The 18,827-nt window shown below is 31.9% G+C and overlaps 1 long non-coding RNA gene across 1 annotated transcript in view; it reads left to right on the forward strand.

The window, feature by feature from the left end:
* Positions 1 to 221: 221 nt before the first annotated feature.
* The window catches only part of LOC148278214 (uncharacterized), a 45,462-nt gene continuing 26,856 nt past the window's right edge, over positions 222 to 18,827 (forward strand). The window contains exons 1-2 of the long non-coding RNA XR_015823246.1: positions 222 to 390; positions 7,922 to 7,991. This is a non-coding gene — a long non-coding RNA (uncharacterized LOC148278214). The remainder of the gene's footprint in view (positions 391 to 7,921; positions 7,992 to 18,827) is intronic.

Raw genomic sequence — 18,827 nt, forward strand, 5'->3', positions numbered from 1 at the left:
AAACGCTCGAGTTGTATAATAATCGAAATCGCACTGACCCGACTGAAAGATCATTCGTACGGGAAACGCGACGCATGGCGTCGGCGTCGCGTCAGTTCTAATTCGGTCGCCGCTCCCCGAGGAATTCGGGAATTTCCGCCGAAGATCGTCGATGTTTATTTTGTTCGGCGGGACACGCGACTCGGTGCATCTTTATCCCAATTATTATTACAGCCACATTCACTCAGTCCTAGTGTTTCTGGTTGTCCTGTTGTGTTATTGTGCTCGCGTCCGCGTCTCCGGATACCCGAAAATGCATCGCAAAACCGAATAGCGGTTTCATGTGTACCATCTGTCGTATTTATACATATTGTGATCAATTTTGGATAACTCGCACTCATTCGACCAATCGTAAGTAGCGATGTTAATTTAAATCGTACATTTTGTCTTAAAATCAAAGTTTGTCTTGTAATTGGATACGCAAGTCGAAATAAAGATTTATGTGCCTTATGTAGTATTCAAAATTTTTATCTTTTTGTTATGTATGAAATTATATTTTATGTGATACCTAATTTTTATTTTATTTATTATTAATACTCAACGGCCGCCGTAGTAACAGTTATTTAGACATCTAATTCTGAAACTGGCTACGCAATATTGATGTGTTCTGGCGTGCAGAGCCTAAATCGCTGCAACTCATGTTTTGCCGTTTTTGAGTTGTTTATTGATTCGTAATCAGCATTTCATTAGCTATAAGTTTATTTAACTCTTTTTTGCCACGATAACTAGAATATCATAAATTAAATACCCACCAATGCAGTAACATCAAGTAAATTAAAAAATTCCAACTAAAATGCGGTTTTTTAAACATATTTTTATCTTAATCATGTTAAATTTTTATTTTTAAAAATAAACCCCACTTTATTTGGATGAATAAACTATGTTTTTTCAAAAAAATAACATGTGTTTTTAATCATACGCTTATACGCGTAATAAGTGTATCTGCTATCAGTTTTCTCCAAAAAACAACTAAAACGCTCTAAACCTTATAAAATACTACATTTGCGGTTGTTACAATTACTAAAAGAAGCTTTTTTGCAGTATCGAGTTTTAATACTGCATTTTGATTAAGTTTTCATGAACTTTTTGTGTGCGTTTCATGAACTAACTGATGCTAAATTGGAAAAAATAACTTTTTTAAACACGCCTTTTTCCCTCAATTAATCGTCATCCCTCATAACCTTAGGATAAATTTAAAAAAAGTTATTATCGATATCATTGCTATTTACTTGAAAAATTTTTTGCGTTTTCCTCGAAAGTGAATTTTCAAGTTACAGCGGTTTAAGTAGTCCACGGCAGCGTTGTGGTGTATTTTTCATAACTTCCTTCCGTAAGCTCTCTTTTCCGCCTGCTGAAAAGCCTCTACTTAGAGGATTATATATTATATAGAGGCTTCGAGGATTATTCCTTTGAAATAATAAAAAATGAAAATAGTGTAAGCTAGGTGAATAAAAATATATGTTATTATTATTTTCCACGGTGTAAACATTGCCCATAATTGAAAAAAAAAGGTTTAAGCATACATTTTTTAATTTAGTGTACCAAGCAGTTACTTAGTATAACTTTCAAGACCTTGCTCATTTACCGTCAATGGTAATCGATTAGTCATCCTCTCTGTCGTTCACTGATATGAATATCAAAACTTGATTGCGTAATGCTCACTGCTCACCTACCCAGGCATTCACTATTCGTTAATCTCTTCAAGCGGGGTTACGGCTACAGGACATAACGTAGCTAAAATTGTAGCGATTCAAAAAAAACCATTTCAATTTATTTATGTATACAAAGGTTAATATAATATTACAAAAAATAGCTCCATGAGACCAAAAACCCTGTGTTGAGTTGGGATACAGTGAGGAAGTTCAGTGCTACGGTAATTTGTTTTATTATTGTTTTCTTTCATGCGGAAAAAAATGAGCATTCAATTGTATGGCGAAGTTTTTCGAAAATATATGAAAAATTTATAAAAATGAATTACTTTTGACTACGTCGCAGGTTCTTGCTTATCAACCAATAAACTACAGCGTTAGATAGATTTCCGGTATCCGGGAAGCTAACTCATCAGTCAGAACAACTCACAGTCGACAACTAGTGACGTCATGGGCGGAATATATTTAAAATTTCAAATAAAAAAAGCGTAACGATGGTAATACGATATATAAAAGTATTACCTTTTTGGCTTAGTTTGATAATCTTTTAACAAATAAAAACATATTAAAAAGTACCGAACTTCCTTATCAAGAATAATCCTGAAGTACAGTCCTATTCCTGTGAATAATAGTTTTATTCCTGTGAAGTACTTTTTTCTTCTGAAAAGTGCAGCGCAAATCCTGTGAAACATTTAGAAGTTAAACGTTGTATTTTCTTACGTGCTCAACACTTTTTTCTCTTTTTTTTACCAGCATCCAAAAGTTTATTATTTAATTTCCCGTTTCTGCTTATTAGGGTAATACTTATTTTCGTATATTTTTTTATTAAGTCACGATGTACCTTCTGCAATTTTGATATATTTTTTGTAGAATTATACTTTTTAACTTCATTGCAACATAACATCATGTTGCAATGAAATATTTTCAGATATTTAAGTTTTTATAAACCAACGTGCAAATTCAACCAATTTCATCCTCTGCATATCAACACTGCCTAAGAAGGACTAGTCTGCTAATTTTCTTACTTTCATTCATTTTAAAGTATATTAAGCATTAGGTTTGGGCAAACTTAATTTATTATATACACAAATGTACAATGTTTTATTTTCGTCACCTTGATTATCGCCTCCGTCAATTTCGGAGCTTTGTTGAGGGGCGGTATTGAATGTTAATGAAATGATGCTAACTTCTCCCGAACAAGATGGGCAATATTAATATTCATCCTCTCGCGCTATTGAATCATCACCATCAGTAACAAGTAGTAACCAGTAACCCACCTTCTCAGCTCCACGGCCCACCATAAAAGGTGAACTTATTAACTTCCAGTGTCTAAAATAGACATTTTTTCAAGCATAAATTATATTCCTAGTCGCTTTTTTCCTCAACTTTAAAACCAGTTTAAAATCGCCGATATTATTTTTAAATAAATTTATGCATTGCTGTTGGTCTACTCGCTATAAATTTTAATTTTACATTAGTCTAACTACAGCGGTCCATTCTTCGAATTAACTTTACTGCGTATAAGCTTTTTAATTAAGAATATATGGAATGCAAACGTATCGGCACATTATGTATGTTTTATCTTACCTGTGGCATAATTTCTTGTGATAGACAGCCACATTCGAAGTAGCTAGATCCATGCGAGTTCATTTTAACCAATGTACATTAGGAGGAAACGTATTCCAATATTTTCTCCCTGTATTAGGACACTAGAGCAATGATTTTTTACGCGCTATAGATATTTACCATTGGCGTGTCTATCGTTTTGATAAATTGTTTCTTACGGGAGCTAGGACCATCCGAAAACTCAAAAAAGCGCCTGGTTTTATCGGCTGTCTTTATGACAGTTATGATAAATAATTTTAGAAAAATGGAAAAGTTACCGACACAAAAAATTTCATTCTGATCCTTTCATAAAATAAATAACATAATCGGTTCAGTTTTAGGGACCTGTAAACGGCACAGCCAAAGGTCGATTTTAGTTTAACAAAATTAGTCCAGCGTGCAGTTGTCTTTTCAGCACAATATCGAGGGGACATTTGCGAGAAAGTGACAGAAAAACAATGTTCAAATATATATTTCGTATTTGAAACGATAATACGATACATAATGGTTTTATTTTTATTTTGGTTTTGTTTTATATTCTTCAAATAAAGAAATATAAAAAAACCACTGAACCTCCTAATTGTATTGTATAATACAAATACGCAATTGGGAATTTGGCCACCGTACCTACCTTCCGGATCATTTCGGCCATGACCGATGTCAGAGTTGACCTAAAATTCGACGTTTTCACGTAAAATGCCGGATCCAACGGGTGTTCATGCATTTGTGTTTTGTTTATTTTTTATGTCTCATTTATTGTGTAAAAAATTATTTTCAAGTGAATTGAATACGATCAAGCTGGCGATTATTTTGTAACAATCCAATAAATAAATAAATCATTTGATAAATTAATGAAAAGAAAGTTTTTTTTCTGATTTTTTTATGCTCTTCTTTGTTCAATTTGACAAACGCGAATGTTTTGTTAATTTTTTTTCACCAAGATAGCCTTTTGATTTTTAAATTCAACAAAAAAAAATAAAGAAAAATTTGAGCAAAAGATTGAAAATGGTTTTCATTAAACCTATAATTAAACACACTGGAAAAATAGCTTAAATTATTTTTTACACATTTTAAAAATTATTTATCTCAATATGCATTTTTTTAGTCCTGTGTTGAATTGGGACGAATAATTTATTAATGCCGACATTTTGTATCACCACAAATCTGTATTTATATAAAAGTGAATGTATAAAAGTTTGTCCTTTATAGACTAGATAACTACCTGACCAATTTACAAAAGAATCTAATTTTCGTGACTTAGGTTTGTAAATAATATCTTCAATATGTTCATCAGAAAAAAGTAATGAGCGAATATTTGTTTTTCATCGAACTTCCAGGGTTGCATTCGACTAAAATGCATATTCCAAAAAAATCGGAGGCTGTCGTTTTTTTGTGTATTAAAAAAGTTTGTATTTTAACGTTTACAAACATCAATTATTTTTAATGGATACTGAATTGATTCATTTCCTTATAATTCCCTAATTTCTACGTTTTAACTTATTTTTAGTAATGCTTAAATAATTTCAACTGACATTTTATACATTTTTGAAAAACGGATTCTTACACAGAATGCTGTTGGTAAGTAGCGCAGAGTTTGACATTTGCAAAATAAATTCTATATTTGAAAATTAATTATTTTATGTTTTGGAATTCCACCATAAACAAGTACCTAGGTACCTGATTAAATTTAATATTTAAAGATTTGAAAAAATAAATTTGGAATTCAATTATAAACCTAGGTACCTACATATCAATGAAAAGTCTTTTTCCTTTTATCCGCACAGTTTTTGCACGCTTTCACTACACAGTCATTTTTCTTTTATTATTTTTTATTTATTTTTCGACGGACTTATACAGTCCATTCCAGCAATGGTAAACACATTTTCTTATACTAAATACAGGTACAAATGAAATAAAATACAACTTGATAAAATTAAAGCTAGGACAAAAAATACTTCCTCAAGACAAGATCTGGTCTATCTTAGTTCTTTCTTTTTCGAATTAAATGTCAAGGTCACGTCAAAACCCGGCTGGCGGTTAAAAATGACTAAATATGCGTTGAGCATGAGTTGAGGTAATAGTTAATGCCTAGGGTAAAACGCGGTCTGACTTTTCTTCATTAACTATTTTCTCCATGGATTACGGCACTAGATTAGTGATATTTTCGCATGATTTTGATTTGAGCACGACGAGGACTCTTAACCAATCACATGAGGAGATACAACGAAAAACTAACCCTTATTACGAATATATAAACAGTTCGAAAAAGTCCAAAATAAATAACGTGTGTCCTTATTTACGAAAAAACGTTTGTTCAACCAGCTAATAGCAGGCAAGCCAACATTCAGGTAGGACAACGTCTGTCGGGTCTGCTAGTATAATATAAAGTATGAGACATAATAATAGAAAAATTAAAAATAAATGTATGTATGTATGGCACATCAATATGATAAATAGCAAACACATTTTTACAGTTTTCTTAATTATTGTTATAAAAAATTGACGAAACTTAAAAAAAAAAAAAGATGCATTATAATTACCATTCCTTTGCCGCACCTAATGCTGCACAGGTACACCAACTAAAGCGTATCTTATAAAACCTTTTTGGGTGTAAGATGATCGGTCTTGCGCTCCAGATAATTTATACACTACGATATAAACATATCTGCATGTATAGTCGGGGTCTACGTTCAAAGCACACGCGAGGAATGCGGTAGTGTGTTGTGACGCTATTCGGTTGAGTTTACATAAAAATTTGCTAGTCAGTATTTATCAATATATATTATTATGTTCTTGGATATCACGACACCAATTCTATCGAAACTATCGGGCAGCGTCAAAACGCATTATCGATTTTCTTCAGTGCGCCTTGTACGTAGACTCCGTCTATACCTAGGTAACTTCTTAAATTTTAATTAGATTAAGACATTTTAATTACGTTTTACTAAGTTATATACCATACAAACGCGTTCCGAATGAATGTTAAGTTATTGTAACGTGTAGGAACATTTTTTCACTCGACCATCTGGTTATAAAGAGCATTCAGAATATGAATGTACTTTCTTTGCGGGAGCCGTGTGGCGCTGTCACCGTCCTCCCGCGGCCTAACTACGCGAGGCTTGGCCCATTTCCAGAGCTTCGTGTGTTGTGGCACTAAGTACCAACCCAATAATAATAATCCCTAGTATGTACTTTGGTAGAAACCACGACCAGCGGTGCTATTCTGAACCGCTCTCGCGGCCGTAGAAAACACTTTTATCTCGCGTATTTTGCATGTAAATTGTATTTAAATACATGCTATAAAAGTGTTTTCTACGTCCGCGAAAGCGGTTCAGGATAGCACTGCAGATTTGTCCCTTTTATCGTGCCGGGTGGAATTTTACTGTGGTGGGAAAACTGCCATTCGTGTATTTTTTTTTAGTTTTTCAAGACGGGTTTTTCGGATTTTATACGCTCAGCCTTCATTGAAATTTTGTGAGCTATTTGTGGATTCCGCGTGCTGTATCCGTGCGAATAAAAAATCAATTTCTGTGTGTGAAATAGAACCAGAAACCTGGACAAGTGTTTTCGACTCGACGGCTACTCTCTAGTAAAAATCCTGAAATTAAAATCTAGTTCGGATAAGTCCTACACGTGATACTGGTTGGCGTATTTCCTTACTATTCTTGAGTTTCTCGGTTCCTACTGGGTTGTTCGACGCTGCAATAGTTCTTGGACTGGCACCTGAAACGTAAAACTGATCACCTTACCTTCTATGTAAAAAAAATGATCCAGATACACCGCAATTGAGGTACCAATGGAGTGCCCTATGCACCAATGGGTGCGTATAGGGGATGGTGATTATATTTTCGGTATTATTCTGACTTTTTTCTTTCAATATATTTTTTTTCCATGTTTTTACAGATCTTCCACCTTAGCGAAGTATTGAATAAAATGTTAACAAATTCTGTACCTCAGAATGTAAAACACGGGAGTCCACTTTTGCCTTTCTGAAGTAAAAAATGGCTGAATTATTGCAGTAATCTATTTTATACGTAAATATATCGCCGAAGTCCACTTTGTTTTAATGCAGAAAACGTCCCAGATACGCCATTTAAAAATTTGCTTTATTATCAAAATAAACATTATTTTACATTGAAAGTTTTTTATAAATTGAAATTTTCACAATTTGTTCGAAAGTTATCATGTTTTGGAATACTCAAAATTTTGTGTCCTGAACATTTTGTTCAATGTAACTCCTGTGATTTATCCTTGAAGTTACATATTTTATTCTAATAATGTAATTTTTATTGCTATTCTGCATGGCTATAACAAAACATTTGTTTGTTGAAATTAGCGAGTACTCTTAGAAGTTGCCGATGCTATTCTAAAGTTTATGTGAATTCACATGCTAATGCTTATTATTCCAATGTTTACAGCGCGTTGCGAACGTCACCATAACATCACATGCTCTAACACCCAAATTTAAACGGTTTCATCATCGATGAAAGAAATTTGTTTTCTTTTTGCCAATGGAGGTCTTTCGCCCTAGTTAAAATAAACACATGTTTTTTTTCTTCTGCTTCAATTTAAATCATTACTGTACATATTAAGTGTTTATTAACCGTATTTATTTATTTTTGTTACAGGTATGAAGTGATGTTTTAGCGAGCGAATAACAAATATCGTTTTAAGCGTACTGGACTGGAACACCTTGCTGTAAGTTTGTTAATTATTTCGGTTTTTATGTATATCATCTTTGTATGAATAATACAGTTCTTGGTCTGAAATTAAAACAGAATTCTGGACTACTAGTGTTCTCGACTCGATGGCTACTTTCAAGTAAAAATCCTGAAAACGGAAATCGACATGGAGATAAGTCCGCCTCGTGGTGGTATGGTTTGTGCGTTCGCCTGCTTGCTTGAGGACCCGGGTTCGATTCCTTGTAGGGTCGACGTGAAATATTTGTTTTATTGCTGGTTTCACATTGCAATTTTGTACTGTCCCTGTATTGAAACTTGAAGCGTGACTTGAATTTACCTTTAATCTGTTGAGAAATAAATGCAGAAACTGACGTCAAAACTCTCGAAAATGCCTTTTCTCGCATGCCTTTTACAAATATTTTATTGAAAAATCCCTCACAATCCAAATAAAATACCCTGAATGGATTAAAACCATTTCAAAGTAATTCATTTTTCACTGTAATTCAATCAAACTTTGGGAATATTTCGGCACTCAGTAGCCGACTGTTTCCATACAAATATATTTTTTAGTATTAACGCACGCCGTCCTACACGCTTTGCGGGAACAACAATACAATTATGAATGCCATTTTATAGTTTAAACAAATGAACAATTTAAAAAATATATATATATTTAATTGTCAATTCGTCGTCCATCTTTCAAAAAGGCGTATCTCGAATTTGTTAATTTTTGAGAAGACTTTTAAAAAAATTTTGCCTTTAAAAAGAATAAAATAATAATCTTGCTATATTTTGCTGGGTTTAAAAAAAAATATTTGAAGACAGTATGATGCTCATCTATTCCGTTAATATAATTTATTTTTTATTAAACTATTCATAACTCAATATCCACAAAAAACAAGATACGCCTTTTTGAAAGATATACGACGAATTGTCAGTTGTGACGGTAATTCGGACTGTGTTAGTACATTAAATACCTAGCGTCGGCGGCCGGTCAGTTCGTGTCTCGGCCCTTAAAGAAAATTTTATCAAGTTTACGACCCACATTTCCCATTATTCAGAAGACAGTTTTTATAAACTGAAAATTGCCATTGTTCTATGTAGAATGCGTGGAGATGTAATTTTCGACTTAACGACAAAATGTGAGTTGTACGTTTGATGTCTGAAATTATCTTATGGCTAAAAGTCAATCAATGCGAAGTACTTGAACTATAGATAGCTTGTCGTTTTATATGGCACCATTTTGCGTTTTGATCACCATTTAATATTATTTAACAAAACATGTTTTAATTGTAAATCAAATTTATCTTCTTACTTTATTTCATGTTTAAGCATGTTCTCGATTATTTGTCGTGACAAGATTTTCATATATTGAAAGTATTTACAAATAATCTTGCCGTTATTAACCCGCTTGTTTCTTACGATCTTAAATCCATTGTCAGAAAGGTCCAATAATTTACAGCATGCTTTATGGACCAATTAAGGGGGTTATTTTATGGCACGCGACTATCACATGGTTACTTTCACTTCTGTATAGTATAATAGGATTAGTTTAGGACTTGGAAAAGAGAAAAAAATGGCAACGTTAAATATGTTTAACGAAACTGAAACTCGGTTATATTCCCTAAATAGTGAAATAAAAAGAATATGATTCCTTTAAAATAATAATAATTACTATATAGATTAGTATTTATTACCCTTTTTTTTTATTAAAAACCTGAGTATTTTGAACCAATTTTGTAACCGGATCAAAAGAATATGAAGTACTTGTAATTTGGGATATGTTTTTTTTCTGGAATATTATCTACCAACTATATATTACATATTGTTATAAAAAACTTACTAACTGAGATAACCGCCCATGTTAAATTTCTGAGATGCTAGATGAAACTCCTGTAGCATGCGTCGTAAATCATCTTCTGATTCTGCCACTATGGTTGCATCGTCTGCGTAGCATGTGATGTTGACGACCTAATCTCGCTTAGTCCTAGATCAACAACTTCCTCCATTCTTTAAGGCGGCATTTATTTATTTTGTTTAAGAAAAGTTTTTTGGTTTATATATTTAGTTATAACGATGTTAAACTCGCTATGTTTCTTTGAAGTTCGGAATTACGCGCTTTTAAAAAAAGTATTCTTATTTTACTCCTTAAATGAGTTGTTTAGTAACTCCTGAAAATGTTATTCATTCGTATTATACTTTGAATTATATGATTTATATAATAATAAAAAAATACATGTTAATGAACAAAACGTCTAATAATGTAATTATTCTCTATCATTGCGCATTGGCTCGAGAAAAAACAGCCAATGAAAGCCCTGTTAATATAAAAACTTTCATATTTCGTTCTCATAGATTTAGGAAAAAATATTATGTATGCCGACGACATTGGACTACTCTATAAAAATCAAACAGATGTATTGACAAACAATGACATAAACAAAGACCTAACTATGTTGACTAAATGGACAAACACAAACTTACTTACACTTAATGAAAAAAAATGCAATATTATCCATTTTGAATCTAGAAAAAAATGTTATACAGTAGATGCTTACATAAATAATGAACGACTAAATGAAATTGTTAAATACTTAGGACTAACAATCGGCAGACAATTGACAATTCATAACAATAATTTAATTAGAAAAATGGCGTCATTATCGAGTCTTCTTTTTTTAAATCAAAAACTGTTCCAAAAATTTAAAAAATTCTTACGTACGAAGCATATGTAAAAACTAAAATATGTTATATGCAACTACTATGAGGAACAAGAAATCAAAATGACATAAACAGACTACAAAGACAGCAAAATAAAATATTAAAGTTAGTATATGACCTACCCTATCTAACAGCAACTAAAGAACTTTAAAAAAAAACTAAGCAATTAAATTTAACTGAACTCTTTAAACTAGAATCCTTCAAATTTATTCATAAATTAGCCACTGGTGTAATTGTAGACAAAGAACTAAAACTTCAAAAAAATTGTACTAAACATGGACACAATACGAGAATATCAGAAAAATATCATACACAACCTTCTAAAACGAGACAAGGACAGTCGAGACTAATAAACCATGGACTGAAATTATACAATAAACTACCAGACAAAACTAAGCAAAAGACTCATACAACCTTTACAAAAGATGTTAAAAATATCATCATTAACAGTAGAATGTGAATTTCAAAAGTAAAAATATTTTGTTAAATGTATGTAACCCGTTAGGGTTTATCAATGAAATTTTAAAATAATTTTTCAATTTTTTTATTGAAAAGATGTTCTTTCCATATTTGTTTAAACATCAAACATACTCAAAATATTTATGCTATTTTCATTAAAATGTTTTTCACTATATGTAGCTTCTGCAGTGTGAAAAAAGAGTATAATGCATTTGTATTGGTGTGCTTTTTCCGTATCTTATCTAAATGTATGTATTTTTATCGCTGCGCGCTGCAGTGAAATCATGTACCGAATCTCCTCTGTTGGTTATGTTGACTTAGCGAACTTCCCAATGATTACTAGTAAGTACATGCGTTCTGCCGTAAGGTATCGTGTGTCATCCATTTGTATTAGAAGTTTTCGCCCGACCACGCCCACGCCTTCCTGTCCTCTCAGTGTAGTAATATTGCATAGCAAATCATCATTCGTCATCGAATACTTTCTTCGCACATACTGTAATTAGGAATATTATTTAAGGTAAGATAATTGATTTCTAAATGTCTTATCTGCGAATATATTGGTTCATAATTTACCTAAGATATGAGAATTAGAGTTTTTAATCAAGAAAATATACATTCTATTACACTATTATTTTACATTATAAAAAAATAATATTCTGCATACTCCTTCCGATAAACTATCAACTAAAATAGTTTGTCATCGGGTGCGCAGACGCAATTAAACATAATAAAATAATTAACATAATGTGTATTATAGTTTTGATGCTTTGAAAATAAGAATACTCTTTTTTTGTAACTTCAACTAAAACAAGATAAAATTATTTTTTCAAAAAAAGAATTTTTGTACAATTATGTATTCAAACTCCTTGGTTTAGTATTGCTTTATTTCATTTGGACTGGTTATCAGTCGTGAATATGCCTATTAAGGCAAAAGCGCTCATTGGTCAAAATCAATAAAGTTAAACTAAACAGATGAGTTTTTATTGATAATTTTATCAAAACCATTTACTAAGGAGTTTTACCAAGAATTGTTTACAAAAAACATCACTTTAAAATCAAAAAAAGTATTAACCCATTAAAATTGTTTAAGAATATATTAATTTTTTATGCTAATGTACCAAGATTTAACTATCTGGAATTCTACCTCCCACGATAAATTACAACAGTGCTACTAAAAGTAAACTTATTTCTTTCCAATATACTCGTACATACAAAATGATACGTCAATCCTGAAACCACCCTCATACACACGTTTGTTTAATAATAATGTAAAATAGAAATAAAATTGAGCGGGAATATAATACTCATTATAAACGAAATAATACAGACTAAAATGGATACAAAGTCGTTGGAACAATAGGCTTCTTTCATCCCTCCGGCAACTACACGTGGACCGGACCATCTTCTAGGAATATAGCAAAAACATGTGTTTGCACATGTGCAATACTGCGACAGTGACTAGTCACTACAAAAGCTACCCTTCGGATATTTTTATATGTAATGTTATTCAGTGTTGAAGTGCTTTATCTGTTTAGTTTTTTATTGTTTAATTTTTAGCACGAACACTTAACAAATTTACTATTATGCTCAATGTTTGTTTTTGTAAATTTATTGATAATTTTAAGTTGCCAGAATTTCACTCGTCCATGCACTTTGTAGCTGCAAGACGATTAGTAATCTAGCTTCAATAGGTAAATGTTATCAACTATCAAATATCCAAATTTAGTAAGTGAGGTCTAGAATTCCAACCGTCCATGCGCTCTGTAGCTGCAAGACGTGGTGGGATATTTATTTATTGTACAGCGCCCTTGAGGTGATTTTCACAAAAACGGCGCTATAAAAATTATCCATATATATATATATAACTAGTATAGTAAATGACAATGAAAAAGTATAAAAAACACAATAAAATTAAATAATAAACGTACATTTTATGATTTCAAGAGATAGATAGCATATGCTTATAAATGCAAATAAACAAGATTAAACAATAAAACAATATAAATTCAAAGTATTGAGATTCACATCTAAAAATAAATAATGTAAATAATAAAGAGAAGGTTAAAGAAAGAAAAAAAAAAGTTGTAAGTACATAAATTAAGGATTGTAGAAACAAATATGGCTGAAGAACTCTTAATTATATTTTTCCGAAAATTTTCAATAAAATACCGACACACATTTCAAAGAATGCATTGATCTCACAAAGAAAAAAATTACCGAATTACCGATGTGCAATTGTGATGATATTTTTTTCTTTAATATACATTAATATCGATTTACTGGTTTTTTGCATACATTTTTTTATAATAAAAATAATATTTGGCTTATTTATACAGTCGGATTAGCCGGATTTCGATAAGTTTTCCTCCTCCTAAATCAAATGCTGACCTAAGAGTAGATTTTCTTTGACCTGTATTTTCTCTAATGCAAGGGTCCGATAGGTATCTTGGAGCCATTTTATGAAGGGATTTGAATACTGTCTAGCAAAGCTTGTATTTTATTCTCTCTGGGCTTTTAAACCACTGATAATCTCGAAGATGTTGTGAGATGTAAGATTTTTTTTTTTAATATAACAAGTTCATATAATTTACAATAAGATAAATGTATGATATTTAGTTTTGTGTTAAATATATAATTATATTAATTTTAAAATTATATTTCTGTAACTGGTTTTTCCATAAATTGCTATTAAAAATTCAAACATGCTGAGCAGCCGGTCTCGCGGTTGAACGAGTTTTCATTTTACAAATATTTTTGTGTGCTTTTTTGTCTTCTTGTTTTTTTATAAATAAAATATGTCGTGTATTTATTATAGAAAAGTGAGATGTTTTTCACAAAGCAATATTGTTTTTTTACAATCACTAAAAATATGTTTTTTTTAAAACTGTGTATCGTTTCAAATGTATCGAGTATTTGAATTAGATAATTATAAATGGATAGATTTCTTATCTCCATTCTCGAATGCGATTTTTTTTGTTCTAGCATTTGGAATAATTCTAGTAATTTTATCATCATCATAAAAGTTTCTTTACAACTCTTCCTTTCGTTTATATATTTTGAAAACTTGTTAAATATGTTAGTTTATAATTGTATAGAATTCCTTAAGCTTGATTTATATCAATTAAGATTGATTTATATGTAAGTGCTTCACAGATGCTATATATTTGTTTATTTCCTTTTTACCTGGTCACTCTCAACACCATACCGGTACTACTCTGCTCTACCCTCTTTGCGAATTGTCGACCTTTTGATAACAGATATCTGCAGTGCGGCCATGTTTACTTTCGCGCGTGATCGATTGTGCTATTATTAGGTGTTCCTGTAACCGTACTAATTTAACCTCACCTACCACACCTGACTAATAGCTCTTCCGCGCACCTATTCATGCATCTTACCGGGGCCCGTGTTACAATGGAAAGTTAACGTTTATCTTCAATCTTATCTACGAAGTAAAATTAAGTTTTCTGTTTGAAAAATAGAATCTGTCGATGGTTTAGAAGACAAACGTGCTAATAGCGGAATTGGTTATTTTTTAGAAGACCAGTTTAAAGTTCGACAAGTTGCTTTTTGTATTTGTTTTCATGTCACTCACAAATGTGCAACTGCAATTTGGGAAGAGATGAAATATTATTATTCCAATGAGTGCAAATGGTACGTCATGCATATTAATACATTTAAAGTTAAAATGTCCTAACTCATTTTTTTTGTACTTAGCATGTTTGTTTCTAAACATGTTCAATTACAGGCTACCTACAAAGATACTTTTAATTTTCATACAAATATACACATTTTCGTACATAAATATCGATTTGACTTTACATCGTCTCGATATGCACCGATGAAAATAGTAGCAATAACTGTTTGTAATTGCTCTCCGGGGGTGGTATTCTGAAAGTAAAAGTGGGAGTAGAAAACGCATTTTTAACACGTATTTACGTACTAAATACACGTCAACAGAGCGGTCTCTTCGCGTGCAATTCCCTTCGGAATACCAGCCCAGGGCTCTGATTGCAACGGGAAGTTAACAGATTTATCTTCTGTTGTCTATAAAGTAATGGACAATTTCTATATGAAAATGAAAAATTCTTTGAACATCTTCGAATACAATAATGTTACCGACGAACATATTTTAAATTTTCGTAAAGAAGATTGGGTTTTATTTTATAGACAGTTAAAAATAAATCTGTTAACTTCCCAACGTAATCGGAGGCTGGCTCATTTAGCATAACGCATTACAATTAATAAACCTACCTAACTCACGGGCGCTATTGGTATCAATCTAGTTTAGTATATTTTCTTCCTTACGGCTGTTTTTGTAGTAATAAAAATATATTTTTCTGAATTGTGGGATAAAATAATACTCGTACCTTAAGGTGCGGCGTGCGGCTTAAAAATATATGTATACGGTAGCGGCCACAGAAATCATATCACCTATTTTGAGGTTTTTCAGAAATTGCATCAACTGTAAATTTTACTTAAACGCTGTATAAAGCCATTGTGTAAACCTTTGTTATTATTTTTGTATGCATGACATTGCATTTTATGGTTAGTAAAGATTTATTATTATTATTTTATTTTTTTTAAATAAAATCTGTTCTGACATCTTTATATATATAATTCCTCTGTACGTGTGATGTCACCGTACTCCTCCTAAACCGCTTAACCGATATACGTGCTATTTTCAGAGAAATATAGATCTTTGCGCTGTGCGTGTTCGTAGATATTAAAATCTTTAATCGAATATGTAAAAAAGAAGTTAGGAGCACAAATGTTTTATTCATGGATCTACCAGGGTTGCATTTGAGGAGAATGCATTTGCAAAAAAATGGAAAGATGTTGTTTTTTTGTGTATAAAAAAAGTTTGTTTTTGAATGTTTACAAACATCATTTGTTTTTTGTGGATCTCAATCAGATTCTTTCTTTAAATTCCTTACAATTTCTACCCATTTATTTATTTGGATTGGATTTTTGGTAACACTAAAATTTCAATACATTTTTAAAAATCGTATTCCTACATAAGTACACCCCTTTGTTGGTGAGACGACTGGAGTTTGAAGTTTGCAAAAAGAATGCTATATTTATTTTATGTTTTGGAATTCAACCATAAACAAGTACGTACGTAAATATAATATTTTAATATGAACCAATTTTAGTTTTGGAATTTAATCACAAGCAAGTACCTAGGTACCTACTTATCAATAAAAAGTATTTTCCCAAGGCAAGCCAACGTTCGGGCAGGACAACTTCTGTCGGGTCAGCCAGTGTTTAAGATAACATTATAATATCAGCTTGCCTTTTCCCGTGTTAGAAATTTTATTTGAAAAATTGTACAATCGGCATTTTTCTTTTAAAAGGCACATTTTTTTGTAAAATACCAAATATTATATTTTTAAATATTTTATGGGCCACTTCTTTTCCCTTAACGATGACACCAATTTGAGAATTGATAAAATAAAATTTTCACTATCATCTTACGTATATTCTAGTGCTTTCTTCAGTTCTTTTGTTGTCTGTCTTTGCATTTTAACCCAAGTATTGTCCAGAAATTTTATATTGGGTTTAAATAAGGTCTGTTTTCAGGCCACGGTCTTTGAGGGCGAATTTTGCCTTTTAAGACAGCATAATAATTCGATCTGATACCTAAATATAATAACAATGCATTTTTTTGTATCGAAAGAGCAAAAACGCATTTTCTTATTAATAATATTTCATTATTTTTCTTTCTTACATTCCAAATTAATTTCTCTTATTTCATAAGCGTATCACGGCATTAGAATCCATCTTATCATCATTATTTGATTCTGGTAAATAAGACAGATAAGATAACTTTCAATGTTCTAAATTGTTACAACACTTGCATTATTTCGTTGTTTACTTTGTGCGGTGCCAAGTGCAAATGTTTTGCAAATTTTCCTTAATTTTCCTAACATTTACGGAGTGGAAATTACATTTTGAACTAGATGCACGTACGATTACTAAGCCAGTTATGGTACTGGCAGCAACTAAAAATTAATACATCGTTTCATACGTTTGACCAATCACGCCTTGTTCATTTTTGAAGAATTTCACATGTTGACATTTATCCTAATCAATTGTTTTATTTACACGACTGAAATTATTTCAGTGTGTCCAATAGAATATGCATATAGCCATTGTGCCTCTGTATACGATAATTGCTGTCTGGGCTCGAATTATTTGATCAGCTGCCGTACTAGAGAGCTTGGGTTGAAATGTGTTTGTTTTTCTCCTCGTTATTTAATACGGGCTTCCACGACGGGCTGTTTAACAAAAAATGCGTAACCTTGTCAGAAATTAGAAAACAGCCGTTTTGATTAAGTTCTGTTATTCGTAAAAAGTGTTTGTCCGTATAATTCAAAAATTAATAATAAAACTATAAGCCCCATTTTCGAGATCGCTCCAAATTACTTTATATTTTTGTGAAAAACTTGAGTTTTATCGATAGCCACATTATTGCACGCTGCTAACATTTGTTTTGTTATTCATGCCTCAGAACTCTGGACCGATTAGATATAGCTAATATGTAAAGAAGCGAACAGCTGTTCGCTGAACGAACCTCACGTGCGCGCGCACCCTTAGCTTGGGGTTGGCGCCCCTGTGTCCTCTGTACAACGTACTTGCTAGTGAAGAGCATAACCGATTAGTAAAAAAATCAAATATAACCGGCCATGAGAGTATCCGATTGCTGAAAAATACTTTTTCAGTAGAAAATTTTCACGTGTCTCACTATCTTTTCGAGCATTTCCCACGAGCTGCATTGTGAAATCCATTTTAACTTTTACCATATATTAACTTCTTTTTTGGTGTAGATGTATTTTATTAAAATTATTTGAAAGGCGGTTATTTTAACAATTGTCAAGCTGGCAATCTTCTTTACGGGCATAATTTTTTTATGGTTTGTTTATTTTTCGGATCTTTCAGATGAGTCTTTTTATAAAGTTGTTGCATATTTAAAAGTCATCTTATCTATTATTAACGCTTGTGTAGTCTCATATAAATCAACATAAAATACAACACTTGATATATATCTTATTTTTAAAAAATATGTTTTATGATATAACAGGCTCAAATCATATATTTTTTTAATGTAAATTAGGAAATATTGATTGTTAAACAGTAAATACATATGTAAAATTTTTGTTTCCAAAATGCCTTTTTTACCATTTTATTACAGTCTTGTTCGAGGTTCGATGGTAAACATATTATTTCAGCAATTTAAGAACATTTCTGATTTTAATAAAATACGTGACTTATTTCCTAACCGGTTATCTACATTATTGACATAATCGAAGCATCCGGTTATGAAAACAAATAGTTCGATTTTCATTATTCGCATCACCAGTACAGAGTACACGACGAGACCGGCAGACACTAGACCAGACACGGTCATAAGCCCCGCCGCCTCGCGCGGGTCAGGTAGCCCGACTAACGTATTTCGTCCTCACCCGCCCATTATATACCACCATCACCCGTCCTAATCACATATCGTCACAGGGAGGTTCGATACAACGCACCATGTCTATGTGGTGTTGTCGGCGTATAAACTCGGCAGACTGGCCCTTAGGATTCGATACAGAAGGTAACTCGCTCCTAATGGCGTGAACGTTGTGTATGGCTTTACGTGGCTGTCGCTTGCTAACTTTGTTCTTGGCTT

The sequence above is a fragment of the Micrasema longulum genome, unplaced genomic scaffold (genome assembly GCF_059751315.1).
Source record: "Micrasema longulum isolate JH-2025_06_02 unplaced genomic scaffold, ASM5975131v1 h1tg000911l, whole genome shotgun sequence".
NCBI classification, from domain to species: domain Eukaryota; kingdom Metazoa; phylum Arthropoda; class Insecta; order Trichoptera; family Brachycentridae; genus Micrasema; species Micrasema longulum.